Genomic DNA, 20008 nt, shown 5'->3' with positions numbered 1-20008 from the left:
GTAAAAAAATGAAAAATTTTTAGTTAAAAAAACTTGGTGCTGCTAAATTTCAAAATTACTGCAATGTATCTTATCTGTAATATAATCTTAAAGTAACAAATAATTAAAAAATACAAAAATATTTGCAACGTAAATGTAGGGAATACGTTTATCATTAGCATAGTGTTTATTTAATTATTACAATGTATCTTAAAGTTTAAACAAATAATTAATTCTAAATAAGCATTACTTTAATAACAAATAATTAATTTACTTTAAATATTACATCATAATAACTGGAATATTAATGGAACAATTAACTGGAACATAAATGTACAAAGTACGTAAACATTATTAGAGCATATTGTTCAATTTAGCAGCACCAAGTTTTTTTAACTAAAAATTTTTCATTTTTTTACATTTTGTATTATTTTTTAATTTTCGCATAAGTTTTTATTTTTTAATTTTTTGTATAAATTTTTATTTTTTAATTTTGGTGTGAATTTTTAATTTTGTTCTTTGTTTTATATTATCTTTTTTTTATTAAACATTTCAAAATATATATAGTTATTGGAATGTATACATATAATTGTTTATTTTATATTATTTTATATAATTTTTTATAATAAACAAAATATATCCCAAAGATGTATTATATGAGCTATTTAAAAAAATTAATTTAATAATAATAGGAAAAAATTCTATTTATTTGGCGCAATTTTTTGATATCATTATTTTTTTTAGAAATATTTAATTATTTTGTACAATTAAATTATATTGTATAAAATTAAAATGACATTATTTTTTAGAGCAGTTTTTTTACAGTAATTTAAAAACACTGTTTTTTGTATAACACTTTTTCACATGGCATAAACTTGGCGCTTTTTTTTTACCTTTTTTTTAAAAGGGTTAGTTTTTTTAAGGATATCATTCCTTTTTGTAGTATATATTTATTTTATAAAAGTATAAAATATTTTATATTATAAATATAAAAATATAGTATTATATAATATATATAATATTTTAAATAATAAATATATAAAATTATAAATTTTATGATTCTCTCTCTATCTCTCTCATAAAAAATTAGTAAAATAGTACTGTAATAAGAAAGTAATTATTATTATGAAAAAAAGTAGGATGGTAGCGTAACAGAAAAGTTATTATTATGAAAGAAATATAGTATATCATATCATATATAATATGTAGTATTGCATAATATTACATGTATGTAGTATATATTGCAAAATCCTGCTATTTCTTTAGAATCTACATTTTGCAATATATACATTACACATATATGATAAGCGATACATATATATGTATATGTGATTTTCTTTCATAACAATCACTTTTCATTTCTTGTTTCGCTACCATCCTACTACTTCTTCATAAGTATGTAATTGTTGATATGAAATAAAAAAGTGAATAAAAGCTAATAATATATAATAAATAACGTAAAGAGATAAGTCATAATATGCATTTTTGATAGCTGAAAGCACTATATAATAACAGTACTATGAGTTATCAAATTTTTATAACTTTTTCTTTATGTTATTTATCATTAGTTTTTATTTACTTCCTAATTTTATATCAACAATTACATACTTATAAAGAAATAACAAGATGATAGCGTAACAAGGAAAAGTGATTGTTATAATGAAAGAAATTAATGTATCACATATATGTTGTATTCGCATTTATTTCAGTAACAAAAAAGTTATTATTTTGTAGTATATATTATTACAAAACCCTATTTCTTTCATAAACATATGTTTATATAATAATATTTGCAACTTCTAACGCTGTGTCATCCTACTATTTCTTTCATTATAATAATTTTCTTCTTATGCTACCATCCTACCAACTTATCAACAACATGAAAGAAATAGTAGGATGGTAGCGTAACAAGAAAGTAATTACAAATATATTTATGAAAGAATTAGCAGAATCTACAGTTTGCAATATTATATACTACATATATGTAAAATACATCTGAAATGCAATAGCACATATATGTGATATATATTTCTTTCACAACAACTTTCTTGTTTCACTGCCATTTTACTAAGTATGTAATTGTTGGTATGGTATAAAATAACGAAGTGAATAAAAGCTAATAATAATAAATAATGTAAAGAGAAAAATCATAAATGTACAAATTTTTAATAGCTTTAATATAGCACTCATAATAGTGCTATAAATTATCAAATTTTTATGACTTTTTCTTTACATTATTTACTATTATTGACTTTTATTCACTTCCTTATTTTATATGAACAATTTTTATACGATTACAATAATTTTTTTATTTATTTTTTCAATAAATCATGAAACTACCTACGCGTGTGTCATCAAAATTGATCTACGCGCATCAAAACTGACAGATAACCTATATAATTAATAACCTAACATAAGGAGATCAAGGAGCGACATTAACACTATCTAACATTGACTGCTCGAACTGGACATTTTCTTGCACATGCGCATTGAGAAGATCGACGACGATGACCAAAAATTAGTCAATTTTTTTTTAAACCAAACTTTACATTGTAATATCTCCGTTTATATAACACATAGAGCAAAAATAAAGACATTTTCTTTATATAATTGAGACCCAAGCTATCGATTAAGCCTATCAAGAATTCGATCAGTCCAGCCGTTCTATGAGATCTGATAATATGAGATACTCTCAAAAGTCCGACTCGCGTATAGATACACGGAGTGCCTCGCGGTCGTTACGCTTATATACGCTTATAAAAAAAAATGCTTCGCTTATTGAACTTGGCGCGAGATACTACCGTGTCTCTTGATTATTAATTATATTATTTTTAATAAAAAATAATAATTATATAATTAAGAGTATATAAAAATATACTCTTAATTATATAATTATTATTATCTTGTATAAGAAATTCATGTAAATAATATTCATAAAAATACGAATATTTAAATGTAAAAATAATATAAAAAATATAAAAATCTGTGAAATTAAATTACTATTAAAAGCTAACTTAAGTAATCTAAGATTAATCTGGGAAGATTAAAAAAAATTCTATATTAAATAAAATTATATGAATTTTGTAAATACATAATTTGGATATAGTTTAAAAATACATACAGGTGTATGTACACGTACGCAAAGAATAATATCTGATCATAAAATCACTCTAAAAATTTTTCTTTGGCGAATTTCCTAGTTATAGTTTAAAACTACAGTACAATGAAATGCTTTTAGCCTTAACGACACAGAGACAAGTGCATTGTTAAAAGATGACAGCATTCGCGTCATATCGCGTCATGTTGCACCGCGCAGCGTTTGTGAAACCCAATGTAAAAAAATAATACATAGGGTGTTGGAAAAGATAAGTCTGAAATCACATAATCATAAAAATGTTTTCCAACGAAAGAAGAGAGATTGGAAAACTTGATTAATTTTATTAAAATAATATATGTATATGTTTCACGCAAATACCGTAACCTGCTTCTCTTTTCCCTTCTTCTCCTCTCACACGCATAACGAACACTGTCTGTATACAAAAATTTGTTGGCAATAATTTGATACAATTTGTTATACTCAAGTATTGTTTGTGTATGTTGTTGCATATCATAAATGTGTATATAACTAAAGATAAGTTAATATTTGTCGTTAACAATATATTGTGTTAATTAATTTATTATAATTTAATATAATTTAAATACTAATGGAGTTACATGAATTAAAAAAGAAAATCATTGTTATGCTTTAATTTTAAAGTATATATACATCGAATGTTATGAAAAAATCATATTATTAATATGCTGCGTCATGTCATTCGATAAATATTTCCTTTTTTTTCATGATATCGTTAACTATTTATCGAAGGAAAATATAATGAAAAGGATTTTCCGATTCGATTTGAAGCCCAACGTTATTGCAATAGTATTTAAACTTCTGTTAACTTTTTATATAACAAGAGAATTAATCGATTTTTAACAATAATTTGAAGATTCAAGAGATCACTCAAATATAAAGTATCACCCAATATAAAGTATATAAAGTATCACCCAACTGAACATAATGGATTAATAATTTATTTTGAATATTTAGTTTTTATCAAATTTATTACATTATGTGCTCGATTATACATCATAAACTTCAAACTTATTGTTAGAGAGCATCGAAAAAAATAAAGGAGACTAAAACTATTAAGAGTAGATAATAAGCATTTATTAATAATGATGTAAATTAAAATTTAATACCATGAATACATGATAAGAATGTATGTAATAAAATTAACAAATTTACAATTTGCAATTTCATCTTCAAAAATCAAAATTCAACAATCCGAACATTTACGTGAACTGGCTACACAGAAAAAAAAACTTGCCATTTCCAGCACATAAGAGCAGGAACGAATCGCTCCAAGGATTCTTGCTTGTATAGCCTCGATCGATAATATGATCTTACCTGTTTCATCCACTCGCACTTTCGCGAAACGAAAGAGAAAGACGGACCGGTTTTCCATATCGACTATAACGGATGTGAATGTGGACAACTTGGCCGTGCCTAAGTGAATGCCAGCAGATTTGCTTTCTAACTTGCAATGCAATTATTGTACCAATATTTATTAGCAGCACAATATAATTAACTTTTGTATACAAAGATAAAAAGAATTGTATATAGACAGCTAATATTTGTATACAAATGTATAGATTGAGAGTTGTAATTGTAAATACACACAAATATTACCAAGTACCAGTACAAAATTTTTTAATTTATAATATGTTAAAAAGGCGATTTTACGCAACGTGCGTATACGTAGATCGCGCGCGCGCGCATGTGTGTGTGTGTAATCGGAATAAATTTTCACATTTTGCGTAAAATCGCCTTTTTAACATATTATAATATAAATAAAAAAATTTTGTACCAGTAATATTCTTCATACACTACACACTACTGATTATTGAGAAAAACTGAATATACAGAAAAAAATTGTAATAGAGGTTTTCATGTAGATTAGTTGAGTCGAGTTGAAACACAAAACGCTATACACAGTGTGTATGTTGCCGACAATATAGCTACGAAGATATTGATTTCTAGATATAAATAGTCTGTAGTATCTATTATTCAAAATGCTCTCAACCTTGTTGGGTCGATGGTATCAGCGCGTGATGCTCAACAAGCGATTCTTCTAAAAAATTTAATTATATTATAATATAAAAAAATTTAAATTTTATTTCAAAATTTTTAGAAAGGTAATTTTTTGAATATATGAAGAAAACGATTTAGAATATATGTTGGTAGAATAATAATAATCTTAATTTAAGAGTTATATTAGTATTTAGTTTATACAATTCTATAAATGCATGATTTCAGAGATTTAAAATTCCACAAAAATAAAAGAAATTTTGAAATATTACTTGAAAATAACTAGTAACTAGTAAATTACGGTTAAATAAAGATTTAAAAATAATAAGAAAAGAATAAGAAAATTAGATTAATGTAATGAGAGAGGGGGAAGGAGAGAGAGAGAGGGGGGGGGGAGAGAGAGAGAGAGAGAGAGAGGAGAGAATAAAGTGGAAAAATAGGAGGCAAATTAATAAAAAGAATTGATAATTTCTATTATGTCAAATTAGCAAAAATTAGCAAAAATTCGGTTCTAAAAAAATTTTCACAAAAATCTATCTTTAAAATTCTTCAAAGCGATTTCCGAACATGTGTTTTGAAAAAAAATTTATAACTTTACATTTATTATATTTTCAGTTTAGAAATACTTTTTAATTTGTTTATTTCTAAAATTACATTCAATAAAATTTTGTTAATTTTGATCTATGGGGAAAATATAAGAAAATTCTTGGAAAACAAAAATTAACAATCGCTGTGCATTTCCACAAATGCAAATGCACATGCCAAACTCTCTGCGCCTACTTTCGTACGATTTGTTTATTATAATATAGAAAGAACAACATTAATGTTTGTAAAAGTACGTAAGAAGTATCAAAATTAATAAAGATAAATTTAAAAGATTTCTACTATGACATTTCTAACATTTTTATATATCACATATTTTAGAAAAATGTTGCTTGCGTCTGTTTTCCTTTGTTTTTAAACTACAAACTTACACCTATATATTACCAATATACTCATCATTAGCTTTTTTATATAAAAAATTTTTCCTTTTATTTATAAATTCAAAATAAAAGAGATACTAAATTTTAATATCAAATAAATTTAGTACATCCGAATATATAAAAAATTTTTGAAATATATGTGAAATATATTCATTTAGGTGAGATGCTTGACAAACGTCAATAATAAAAATGGCATTATTGATAATACATTTTGCAGTTTGGCAAGAAAAGAATTATATCAAGCAGAAGAGTGGGAGAGAAAGCAAGTATAACCGATTATCTAGGTCAGAAAACAAGTGTCGCAACTCGCGACGAATATGCTATTGGGTACGCGAATAAGCGCGTATATTTACATCTACGTACGCGATCATCGAAGGGAAACGGTGACATCGAGTCACCATGACCCAAGAACTATTAAGTTGTTCAAATGTCATTATAATTATACATATTTAGTACACTATTATAAAGTTTAAAACACAAAGCATACATACACAATATAATCAAAATCAGAAAAAATATCTTTAAAAAATAGTCACAAAAAAATCTTGCACTTTAAATTGCTTTATCAAATATATAATATAAATAATTTTTAGATTAAAATGCGTAAATCGCTCGATATGAATCGTGAATGTACTCGCCAGTGATTATGGTTAGTAACTCTAAAATGAATTTAATCGAAAATTTCTGCTCAGCAACACACACATAAAGGCTTCAAACAAAATATATTTTATGTAATGTTTCTTTTCCATTTTTTACATATTAATGTCTTGCGATCCGCACTTTTGTGTCTTTACTTTTCCACTATTTGTAAAAATAAGTTTCTTTAATGCATTCTATGTACACATGTAAAGTAAATGTAAAATAGTAGAAATGTACATACACATGTATGATACACACGTAAATATATTTAGTGCAAAAAAATTTACGTTTAGTTTTTGAGATTAGCCAGTCAAGAGAATAAAAATGTCGAAAATAAGCCGCAACTGTATAGTTCCTAAATAATTTTGTATTCTGCATTTGTAGGAACAATTTCAAAAATAAATAATGTTCAACAATTTTTTATAAATATCATAATTTACTAATAAATATCATTTTTTCGTAGAATTTACAAAGTTATAAGAATTTTAATTGCATCATATTAAACTGCTCTTTTATTATTAAATAAAATCGACATTTATAATTAATATATATATATATATATATATATATATATATATATATATACATATATATCGCTATATTAATTATTTTCATAAAAAGGCAATAGATATAATAATTACATAAAAACAGAAAAAGTCTTTACTAATTGTTAAATTCTTGATTGTAGCTAATAATATAGAATATGTATATCTGACTTTCTGTATACATATTATTTTTTAGATTCTCTCTCTAATTTAGGATCGATATTTTTTTAGTCAAATAAGATATTAATAATTTTCGAATTAAAACCGATTTAAAAATAAGAGTACAAATGTTTTCACAAATTTTATATCAGGAAATAACAAAATTCCACTTTTAAAATAAAAAACTACAATATACTTATATGTATAATATCAAATTAGTATTATATGATATTTAAAGAGATATGCTGCGATGATAGAAAAGCATCAAGCTTTCGCTTCCATTATAGCGCTACTCGTGTCGATTGATGCTTTTTTCACATTCGATACCAAGTACAACGCTATTTCTTGTACTAGTTCAAACGATGAGTTAGTCCTGCTTCATGGAAATCATTTGAAATGCAAGCAATGTGCTCACGCACGCGCCCAAAGAAAAGAACGCGATGAAATAGTCACGTAAACATCGGACAATGACTCTACATTGTCCTCGCGCTAAACAATTCTCGTGGATCCGTTATTTCTGACAGAGAAACTTGAATTTCTTTTTCAAACACATATCTAAAGTTTATACTAATTTTAAGCTAGAATGTAAATACACCAAATCAAGATGCAGCAAATTATAAAAAAACCAATTTGCAAACTGTATACATATATATAAATCAGATAGACAAAAAATAATCAGACAACACATTTTTTTTCAAAATCAGAGAAAGAAAAATATGTGATCTATGTTTCGAAATAAACTATTGATTATGATTGGGTGTCCTATATGTATGTATGTATATACGTACGTATATATATAATTATATGCGTGTGTGTGGGAAAAAAACAAACACACACACAAACACAAACATGTAAGTATAAAAAGTTATATATTATGTTCATATATATATGTATATATATATATATATATATATATATATATATATATATACAGGGTGTATCAGAGCGACCGCATTAGCGGTTTTTTGAGGAAACTACGCATTTTCGTGAAAAATATTTCATACAAAAGTTATAGGGCTCTAAATGACGCATATACTAGGTGAGGCAATAATTATTAGCACCTTAAATATCTTTATAAATATTGATTTTAGACAAAAATGTTTCAAACAAAAGTTGTTGGGTTTCGAGGGGGACATAACATCGTAATCAAGAATTGCCCTTGAGTGGCGTTTTTCAAGGTCATTTAAAGGTCATTTGGTTTGTTAAATGGAATTATGTAAATTTTTTTATATAAATAAATTCCCCGCAATATTCACTATAAAAAGTTATAAGGGCAACATGGCCAAAAAATGAATAGTTTACGAGATATTTTATAAATTAATGCAAGCATGTCAAACATGCGGCTCGCGGGCCGCATGCAGTTCGCCAACAAAAAGACTGCGACCCACCGAGACTTTTTGAAAATCTTTCGAAAAAAATATTAAGTATATATTTTTAAGTAAATAATATATTAAATTGTAATTTTTTTATTTTTCATTCAGTTTCTAGTTTTATTTTTTATAAAAAAAGTAAATATTTTTTCACGCGGGCTGCGTGTTTGACATGCTTGCATTAATTTATAAAATATCTCGTAAACTATTCATTTTTTGGCCATGTTGCCCTTATAACTTTTTATAGTGAATATTGCGGGGAATCGATTTATATAAAAAATTTAGATAATTCCATTTAAAAAAACATAAATGACCTTCAAATGACCTTGAAAAACGCCACTCAAGAGCAATTCTTGATTACGATGTTATGTCCCCCTCGAAACCCTACAACTTTTGTTTGAAACATTTTTGTCTAAAATCAATATTTATAAAGATATTTAAGGTGCTAATAATTATTGCCTCACCCGGTATACTAGTATTATTATGATCTTGAATAGCATTGTCAAGGTCACATAAAGATCACCTTAAAATTTTTTAATTGTTAATACGCAATTTTAAAGTCATATTTTAAACAAATAATAAAAGTAGCGGTATAATAAATAAATCTGGAATATATATATATGTATATATGGTATAAAAGATATATAAAAGAAATTTTGGAATATTACTTGAAAATAACTAGTAACGGTAAATTACGGTTAAATAAAGATTTAAAAATAATAAGAAAAGAATAAGAAAATTAGATTAATGTAATGAAAGAGAGGAAGGGGGGGGGAGGGGAGAAAGAGAAGGGGAGAATAAAGTGGAAAAATAGGAGGTAAATCAATAAAAAGAATTGATAATTTCTATTATGTCAAATTAGCAAAAATTAGCAAAAATTCGGTTCTAAAAAAAATTTTCACATAAATCTATCTTTAAAATTCTTCAAAGCAATTTCCGGACATGTGTTTAAAAAAAAAATTCATAACTTTGCATTTATTACATTTTCAGTTTAGAAATACTTTTAATTTGTTTATTTCTGAAATTACATTCAATAAAACTTTGTTAATTTTGATCTATGGGTTAGGGTTATGGGGAAAATATAAGAAAATTCTTGAAAAACAAAAATTAACAATTGCTGTATATATGCTATATATATATATATATATATATATGTATATTGGTATATACATACCTCGAGCGAATATATGTCGAACAATTGCAGGAAGAAAATATAGTCATCAAGTAGATTATATTGAATCAGTGCACTTATTAAGAATATTTCACACTTTTCCGTTTTTTCATCACATTCACCTTTTTCTTTTCACTTGTAATTTTCTTCAATCTTTATCCTTGTTTTTCTATTTTTTAAATTCTTTTTTTTATAACTTTTTTTTTATAACTTTTTATTTCTACTTTTAGATGTTATCACAGTAATTAGCATTCATCTCGCTATTACTCTCTGTAATCCTTTAAGACCTCATCAATACATTAATATTATTTTTCTCATAATTATTACAATTATTATTATTATTACGGTTGTTATTGTTATTGTTGCTGTTACTATTATTATTATTATTATTAGACATTTTATTATCGTACAGTCTTATTATAAATATATTTCTACGTAAGTGCTTAATCTTTTTCTCTGTCTCTCTCTTTTTTTCTCGCTACCCTTGTTTCTATTATTACGACGCTATGCTTCGCTCAGTTGCGCTTTTTATCGCGCGATCGATGGCGAGTCGCTGCTCTTCAAGAGAGGTCTGGTCTCTCGCACGGAAGGTCACAAGTCGTTATCATCTTTTCGAGTTTCTCCGGTAATAAGCCATATATCGCTTTAATTCGCACTTCTCCCCCTTTCTCATCTTTTCGCTGACGTAACTTTCTCCATTGTGATCGAAAATATAACAAATTTGTTAACTTCCACAAAAAATACGTACTTATAACAAAATACAAATAAAATGAAAGCAGAACATCGTAATAATAATATGTTCTCTACCGGTTTTGACTAACTTTCTTTTTTTAATGCGAATGACACAATTTTATACAGATAATTTTTTATCTACTTTTCCTTAATTTTTTTAAATTTTATTTGCTTGGTAATACTGCGTTTGTTTGTATAAATATAGATAATCTATTATTCCACGCTGAAAAAGGCCCAAAAAAGGGACCGAAACGTCCGTGTATGCGAGTATTATGTTTTTCGAATAATTAATAAATTTAATAACACTATAGATTGAGTGAGTTGGCTCCTATTAATTTATTTTCATTATTATTAGAATTTTCGGAGCCTTTGATTATAATTAATTAAATTAATTTTATATAATTTTTTCTAGCAAAGTTTTCATAGCAAAGTTTCATTTCATTAAAATATAATTGTGAAATATAATTGTAAAAATATACAAATGTTAAGCGTTATATACATCAATCATCTTTCTCCGTTCAATGAAATATGCTAAATGTTGAACTTTGTTTCGCGAGAAAAATATGGGGTGATAAGTAATCTTACTTCACGTAAAGCTTAATAAGTTAAATCTACAATCTCATTCTACGAACATCTTTGCACAAAATGTGACTTTGTTTTCTATGCAAAATTCATTATGCAAGACTCAACATTTATCGCCTCATATTTTTCACGTAAAATAATGTTTCCAGCATCCATCGTATCATAATTTCTTTTCGAAGTGAGATTCATCGCATCGTAACAAGTCACAAAGACAAATAGAGCCCATAGCATACACAATTATAATAATAATATAAATAGAATAATGAAATACTTATTTCCATATTTATTTTTAAAATATGAAACTATCGATTACCAACATTATCAGCACTCTTATCTTCATAACATGTATACATGAATTATGTCAAGGTTATCAAATATGTCTTCTAATTCAAATAAATATCAAATCAACTCATTGATCGAATTCGTTTATGAATATCGACATTAATTTAGAGATACACAACTCGTTTTTTTAAATTAATTTTCTATGTTTATACAATAGGAACATTTCATTATAAATATTCTCCTGAAATTATAAGCCTTTCTTTATGAAAAAGATATCACTTAAAAAACATGAAATTTAAAGATTGATATTTATATGTATAAGGCAGCAGTTGCAAGTCATATACACTTTAGGTTAATTTTTCTAATTTATAATTTTTCTATAATTTTTTCATTGTTTAAGTTTTAAAATATAAAAATGCATATATATAGTATAAAGTTACATTAAAAGATTAATTCTTCTTTTGTTTTTTAAACATATCTTATGTCATTGGTTTAAATACTTTTTACATGATTGCGCTTTGACAGTTCGAGATTCGCATAGTGTTTCAACGTCAATATTCTCTATAAAATTTTTACTATTGTTATTGTCATCACACACACACACACACACACACACACACACACACACACACACACACACACGCGCGCGCGCGCGCGCGCATATATACATATACATATGTATATTAAAAGAATTAATATGTGAAGTTTACGATTCCTTGATTGAAACCTTCAAATCAATCACATAAATATCACTAATTTATGGTTAATTCATGGAGGATTTTCAGTGTGCTTTAAAGTAAATAAATAATTTTTATTTTTCTCGTCATTCCTCATAACGATTTCCAGTAAGCTTCGAATACTGTTGAATATGTCCCTTAACTTTTCTTTGTTCCGTAAGATGTTTTCTCATTCAGTATCGTCTGCGTTCTATCTCCGGCTGTTCCCGAGAAATGTTCGGTCAGATGTGCTAGCACTAGAGCAACGACGGAATTGATAGTGATGGTAAATAGAGGTAGTGGTAAGGTGATGGTAGGAAATAGAGAGGGTGGTGGTAATGATAATATTGATGGAAAATGGTAGTGGTAATAATGACAGTGGTGGTGGTGGTGGTGGTGGTGATGGTGGAGATGGTAGTGGTGATACAGATGGTGGTGATAATGGTAATGGCTGTGGTGGTGGCAGTGGTGATGGTAGTGGAAGCAGTGATAGTGGCGGTGGCAGTAGCGGGAGATGATGGTAGAGTGGTAATAGTGTGATGGTGATGGTGATGGTGATGACGATGGTGGTGGTAGAGAGAGAGAGAGAGACAGAAAAAACAGATACAATGTTTTCGCTTTGGTCAATAGTATCAAGGGAAAGCGTCGCGTTGCAATACATGATATTATTACAGTTATCCGTAAAAACATGCGACACTACAGACTCGACATGGCACATAGTAAGAATATAGGGCGATTGTAGGCAACTGACACAAATGCAGAATTTATAGACTTTTTGAATTAAGAATACGGAGGGTTAAAAATAAAAATGTCAATCATCAAAAATTTTATTAAAAATATCAATTTTAATAATTGTGTTCCGTGTTATATTCACACGATACTAATAGTATGTCGATATTTTTTTCAATAAATATTATTATACACACTGAGTTTGATGTAGCGATAAATTAATGAGACATTGTAACTTTCGGTTTTTCCCAAAATAAATAAAATTACATCAATTTTTACTCTGCTGTAATTTTTAGATAAGACTATTTTTTACAATTTAAAGATATTGACACAAATATCACTACAAACACATACATTTTGTGCGTAATTTATTAATAAGAAATCAATTATTAATCGATGAGCTATAATACACACTGAGGATTTAAACTAAAATTTATATATTAATATCAATAAAATTATATAAAAATAAAATCAATATCTTCGTAGACAAAAATTTATAACTTAATATTTATAATATCACACTGATGTTTAACTTCTAAACTAGATGTATTTTTTCAAGACATATAGATTTGTCGGCACACATCCGGAATGCCTTCCCGTTCCAATTTGGACATTTGGACAAATGAACATTTCTAAATTGAACGCATTATATCTAGATATATGTGCATTATGATTTAGAACAGTTAGAGAATTTTACATTCTTAAGTGTTTGGCAGAGATGAAAGATTAAACATAATGTGCGATTAGATTCAAGAATTCTTAAACTCGAAACAAGAGAGAATAATCTATGAATATATACATATAAATATTAGAGAAAATATGTATATAATATCCTATCGAAAATATATGATATTTCCGCGCAATATTTTTTTATAATTTGAAAACGACAAAACATATCAATAATTGGATCGCGATCGTCGCAATCGCGACTATCGAGCATATAGCGAGCACGCGGTCACTCGCTCCGTTCTTGCGGTGAGTCAATGTATGTATATGCGAGCTAAAAATGATACGTTGCACGCGGGGAGAGTGACGTCATGACGAGTCAGCTCCTCGGCCGATGATCGACACGGTGCGCGTAGCGTGCGCGCGATATAGCGATGAATGTACATGCGAATATTTACGTCAAACACTGATACCAAATTTGCAATAAGTTAGTTTGTATAAAGAGTATTTTATTAAACTATTATTATTAAATTTTCGCAAACTTATATATTTTATATGTATTATATATGGAATTCTACATTGTATGTAAATTTAAATCTCAAGTATTTTAGAGCTGTGATTTATATAATTAATTTATTACAAATATTATGTATATTTATCATTGTTGTGTCTTTAGAACTAGTAATATTATTTTGATGGAATTATATTGTGTTAAACATGACTGAAATATAATATACATTTTGTGAGCGCAAAGATGTATAAACCAAGACGTAAACAAATCCTAAATTAATTGTATAACAATAAGCGATAAAATATTAATTGCTTTATTCTGGACTGGCTGTCTGTTACCACTGAATACAATATGTTAAAACTAATTTTTTTTGTAAACATTTTATAATTTAATAACAATTTCTAGCCATTAAAAAATCTTCAAAATTAAAAATATAAACTTGTCCAAAAATTAAATAAATATATAATTTACAATTTACAATGTGCACTTTGCAATGATTCTAAACTCCATGTGCTTAAATATGTTTTAACAGTGTTGCGTTTTTAATTCATATCGAGGCACGCATGTTATAAAGTACGATCAATGAATCATATGAAACTTATAACTCTTTGATTCAAATCGATAAAAATCGAAAATCGATAAAATGGTGCATTATCACGCAGTATCTTCAGTATTGACCGCATATGAAAATTTAGCAGAGATAAGTTAACGATCGAATAATTTCGAGAGAGAGAGAGAGCTTGATAATAAATCAATTTTTTTATAAATCTATTTTCATAAAAAAATTTTTATAAAAAAGATATAAATATTCAAAATGTGTCTATTCTGCTACTTTTTTTATTAATTTCTTTTTTATTGCTTCCTCATAGAGGAAGCTTTGTTTTCGTGAAAAAATTTTTTTTTCAGATTTCTATGCCAATGTGTTTAGAATGTTCCAAAACATCGAAAAATAACATATTTTAAAAATGTCCGTATGTGTGTGTGTATGTATGTATGTGCCCACCCATGTCTTTTTAAATTTAAATATCTAAAAAATTATTTGATTTGCAGCGCTCCAATTTGGCACACAAGTAAAGTAAAACAACACTTCTATTTACTGTCATTTTTATAAAAATTCATAGTGTTTCATTTTTTATAAAATTTTGAATTTTTTTAGAAATGTCTGTAGTTGCTCTAACTTTCGTAAATTTTAAGATATCGAGATAAATTTTTTTATATAAATAGACTATTATTAAAAGATTGTTGGTATTGAATTTGACGAGAATCGGTGAAAGGGTTTATTTTTTATAAAATTTTGAATTTTTTGAGAAATGTCTGGTTGCTCTAATTACCGTGAATTTTAAGATATTTGGATAAATTTTTTTACATAAATAGACTATTATTTAAAGATGTTTGGTATTGAGTTTAGCGATGATCGGTGAAAGGATTTATTTTTTATAAAATTTTGAATTTTTAAGAAATGTGCATTTTCATTTTTTGCAAATTTTGAGATATCAAACTAATTTTTTTTACATGAATAAAGTACCAATAGAATATTTGGTATTGAATTTAACAAGGATTGGTGAAAGGGTTAATTTTTTATAAAGTTTGTATAAAATTAAAAAAAAAAATTTATGTGGTTATTTTATCTTCTGCGAATTTTGAGATATCAGACAAATATTTTCATATAAACTTTTTTACATAAATAGAATATCATTAAAGGATGTTTGCTATTTAATATGACGAGGATCAGTGAAAGTTTTTTTTTTATAAAATTATCAATTTCAAAATTAGTTTGTACATGCTTTAACTTTCGTAAATTTTGAAATATCGAACTTATCGAACTTTTAAAAATATCATTAAAGAATGATTGATATTTAATTTGGGGAGAATTTTTAAAATAGTTTATTTTTTATAAAATTTTTAATTATTTTGAAATTTAAATAATTTTTTGAAAGTTCTGAATAAAATATCATTAAAGCATGATTGATATTAAATTTGTTGAGAATTGGTCAATTTTTTTAAATTGTAAATTGACAAATTATACAACATTCAGAACACAGTGGCATAGAAATCTTTAAAAAAATTTTTTTAAGAATATATTTTTTAATTATATATAGGGTTTGCTAGTATTGGAAAAAATTGTGCAAGTTAAGCTTCCTCTATGAGGAAGCCATAATTGAAAAACCATCTTAATTAGCGAAATAAAATGGTGAGGAAGCAATGTGCAAATTTCCATTTGCACAATTTTTCTCGTTATTTCTATCTTTTAGATTTAATAATTTTACATTTTTTAATTTAATATACTTTTCTTTCGTACTTGATAATGTCTGCATAATGTTAACTAAATTCTTAGTTCTGCTGAAAAGTCTGACAAACTACTTTAGAAGAGAGAGAGAGAGAGAGAGAGAGAGAGAGAGAGAGAGAGAGAGAGAGAGAGAGGAGAGAGAGAAGAGATGTATACATTAACATTAATCATGCATAATGTATATTATATATATTATATAATTGTATAATAACAAAGTTTCCGGTTTTTCACAAGTTTTAAACAAATTATTGCAATGCTTAGTATTGCAAATCACTTGGTATCTTTTTTAAGTGAAATTATGTATTTATTATAAATGTTGCTTTTGCAATATTTTGTATTTGTGTTAAATAATAATATACAATGTAAATGTAAATATAATTTTGCAGGAAAAAATATATTTATGGCTATAACCGATATAAGATGCTATTACTAATATAAGAAATATATGTTCAAAATATGTCATGCAAGTAATGCATTAACAGAATGTGTAATTTATGATAAGCACATAATAATCGGTTTTTATTTGTATAAAATTTTAGGAAAGCATATTTCCGCATATTTTGGTAAAAAAGGATTAAATTAAAATAAATTGTTTAATGCTTTGACTTTAAATAAAGACAATAAAACTGTTGGCTTTTCTTACAGATTTTTGTATGTAAGCCGTAATCTTGACAAAATGCGACAGTATTGACATATGTAAGAGAACGAATAATTGTTCGTTTATTAAAATGTTAAAAAATTGTTATACGTCGCGAATTCTCGACGTTGTCTAAATTTGTTTAGTTTAACGTCAAAAATTTATCGCTTTTATGTTTTTAATATTAAAATATATTCTAAAATTTATGTACACTTTTACAATATATGTATGTAAGAATTAAATTTGTTACTCATTCTACTAATTCAGTTTTAATATTTATATTTCAAAAATATAATTATTACAATTTTTATACGTATTTTACAAAGGAATGCTTGCTAGGAATGAGGCAAATCTTTTAACACCATTAACTTTAATATTAATTTTCTACTAATCAATGGCAGCACTAAATTTAAAATTGGAGAAAGAAATTAGGAACAAAAATTAGTATTAAAAATTAATAAAATTATATTCAAATTATTTTTAAAAATAAAATCAGATGTTACTTCAGTGATAAGTCTCAAGCCCCAGAGTTTAAATTTTACTTTTTAGCTCTTTTCTGTATGTAAAATAATTAGAGATTAATTATATCTTTTCTCAAGGAATAATGAACAATTTTCTCTTATTTTTTGTATTTCTAATAATTTAATATTTAATTAAAAGTTAAATTCACATTAATATAATTGTTGATTTACATGATCTATTTATAGTTGATCATTTCATAGTTAATCACCTTTTCCTTCGTCTTTTTATGGAATTGGATTAAATTGTAAAATTACATATTTTAGTCTTTTTAAAAAAAATATTAATAAAAAAATATTAACAAATATCGTATCACTTTAGCACACAGATTTCTTTAAGTAATAACTGTTAATTTTTCGAGCAATAATATACATGTAAATTTTTTTTTATCGAGATTAAGAAATATTTGATACAGTCTACAAATAAGAAAAATTACTTTAAAAATCACTTAAAGCTAATATTGTCATAAATATTTCATATAAAATAATTTATAATAATTAATAATATATTATATTAAGCGTGTACTAGAGTATACTAATTATTATTTTCTCTTTCACGTAAAATCTAAATATATTGCCACAATCAATGTATATATTTCTAATCAGTTATTGTATTCCAATCTTTTGTAATATTTGTACAAATAGCAAAAGATACAAGTATATGTAACGTAAGCTGTTAGCTGTATATTGTATTAAAAATTAAATTCAAATCTTAAAAAAAAAATTTCTCGATAAATGAGTTTTTCGCAAATAAATATACAAATTATATATTAAAGACTAATAATTTGTACATTGTATATCGTACACACATACATTGTACGCGAGAGTAAGAACACAAATAGGCACAGAAATAGGCTTATACAATTTTAAGTTTTCTAATTTATTAAAAATAAATAAGACATTATCTCGCGTGTAATTGTTCGATATCATTACATCGATATGCTTACATGTATATAATTAATTATAATTTTCAACAATTTTAATGTTATGCCAAACTATTGTGTTGTATTTTGCTGATAATAAATTTTCAGACATCTTGAACGTCAACGAATTGTATCTCGCATTTGTGCGATCGGAAAGTTCTCGTCGTGCGACGCGTCCTCGCGCGAAGGTCGCGCCTTCGTGCGAGTGAATAGCAAATGTGCGAGAGAGATACAGAAAGAAAGGAAAAGAGGTGGGAGAAAAAAGAGGAAAGATAGAGAGAGAGAAAAAGCTAAATCAATCTTTCTATATATATAGATAAGAAGACTAATCTCCGATTAGAATTAAAATAATTGCTATTTTAAGTAATTTATTCAAATACAATATTTATATACTTGTGTAAGACTGTCTCAGTATGTTACAAGTATTATTTATTCTACAGAAATTAAAAAATGTACTCACACATAATAAGGTCCGTAGCGTAGAAATTTTAGGCAGGATTTTTCGGTCCTCGAAATCTCAGATGGCACTCGTATGCACTTAACACGTGTAACACGTCACTTTACTTTTCTTTCTTTTACCGCACCACGTACGTATATGCAAGAAAAATCGCGAATTTGTAGATATCAGATCCCTAAAGAAAGAAGCAAAGAGAAAATAGTTGCGAATTCACAAACAACGTCTGTTTAGCCTCGCCTTTCGCGAAAGCGCGACCGATTGCTGTCTTCGTTGCACTCTTTACCATTCGTCACCGTTCGAACATAGTCGTCTCTTACTCTCTCTCTCTTTCTCTCCCTTTCTTGCATCTTATCACTCATCTACTTTCAATTCTTTCTCTCTTTTTTATTGTCTGTATACCTTTTTTATTTTCTTTTTCGTTCGAGCTTTTGTTTTCTTTTCCATCTTTTTTTAGTATCAAAAGCACATTTTTGTCTTCGATTGTCCAACGAGGAAAGAGAACCGTATTACGTACGATTAAGAGAGACAGACAGACAAACAGAAAAGGATAGAGACAGAGTCTAGAGGGAGAGGAAGAGGAAAAAGGGATGAGAGAGAAAGAAAGAGAGAGAGAGAGAGAGAGAAAGAAAGAGAGAGACGTACGTCAATTTGACAAGAAACAATGCTATAAAGAATAGACGTTCTTCGAAGAAAATGCAATGATACACGCACGTCACAAACTCCAATTCAACCGCTACGAGTACAAGCACGCGACTGCAGTGTTACATACTACGGAGTGACTCGCGACTCGCGACTCGCGACTCTGCCATCGACTTCGAAGATAGCGCTGCGGCGGCAGCTAACAACAACAGCACGCGCGAAGTTTGACTGTTCGGAGAAAGAAAAACAAGTCTGTTTTCGTTTTGACCGAACTCGCTGCACTAGTTTAGAGTATCTTTTTCCTTCCAATGTCGCGAGAGCAAAGTAGATAGATTCTGAATTAGTGCAGTCA

General features: G+C 26.8%; 1 protein-coding gene across 2 annotated transcripts in view; it reads right to left on the bottom strand.

Moving 5' to 3' along the window:
• The window catches only part of Ecr (ecdysone receptor), a 60693-nt gene extending 40885 nt beyond the window's left edge, over positions 1-19808 (bottom strand). The window contains exons 1-2 of one of the 2 annotated variants that reach the window (XM_083042905.1): positions 19660-19808; positions 19021-19192 (exon numbers count right to left, since the gene is read on the bottom strand). The gene's annotated coding sequence lies outside the window, so the exon portion shown is untranslated. Of the gene's footprint in view, positions 1-9980; positions 10148-19020; positions 19193-19659 lie in introns of those variants that run through there. The other variant, XM_083042906.1, reaches the window with a different exon arrangement.
• Between the last annotated feature and the right edge of the window lie 200 nt (positions 19809-20008).

Source organism: Prenolepis imparis, unplaced genomic scaffold, assembly GCF_030444845.1.
Source record: "Prenolepis imparis isolate NDT839.2.m4 unplaced genomic scaffold, iyPreImpa1.0 SCAF_7, whole genome shotgun sequence".
Taxonomy (NCBI): domain Eukaryota; kingdom Metazoa; phylum Arthropoda; class Insecta; order Hymenoptera; family Formicidae; genus Prenolepis; species Prenolepis imparis.
The sequence above is the reverse complement of the archived record's forward strand: the minus strand, read 5'-3'. Positions and strand labels throughout refer to the sequence as shown.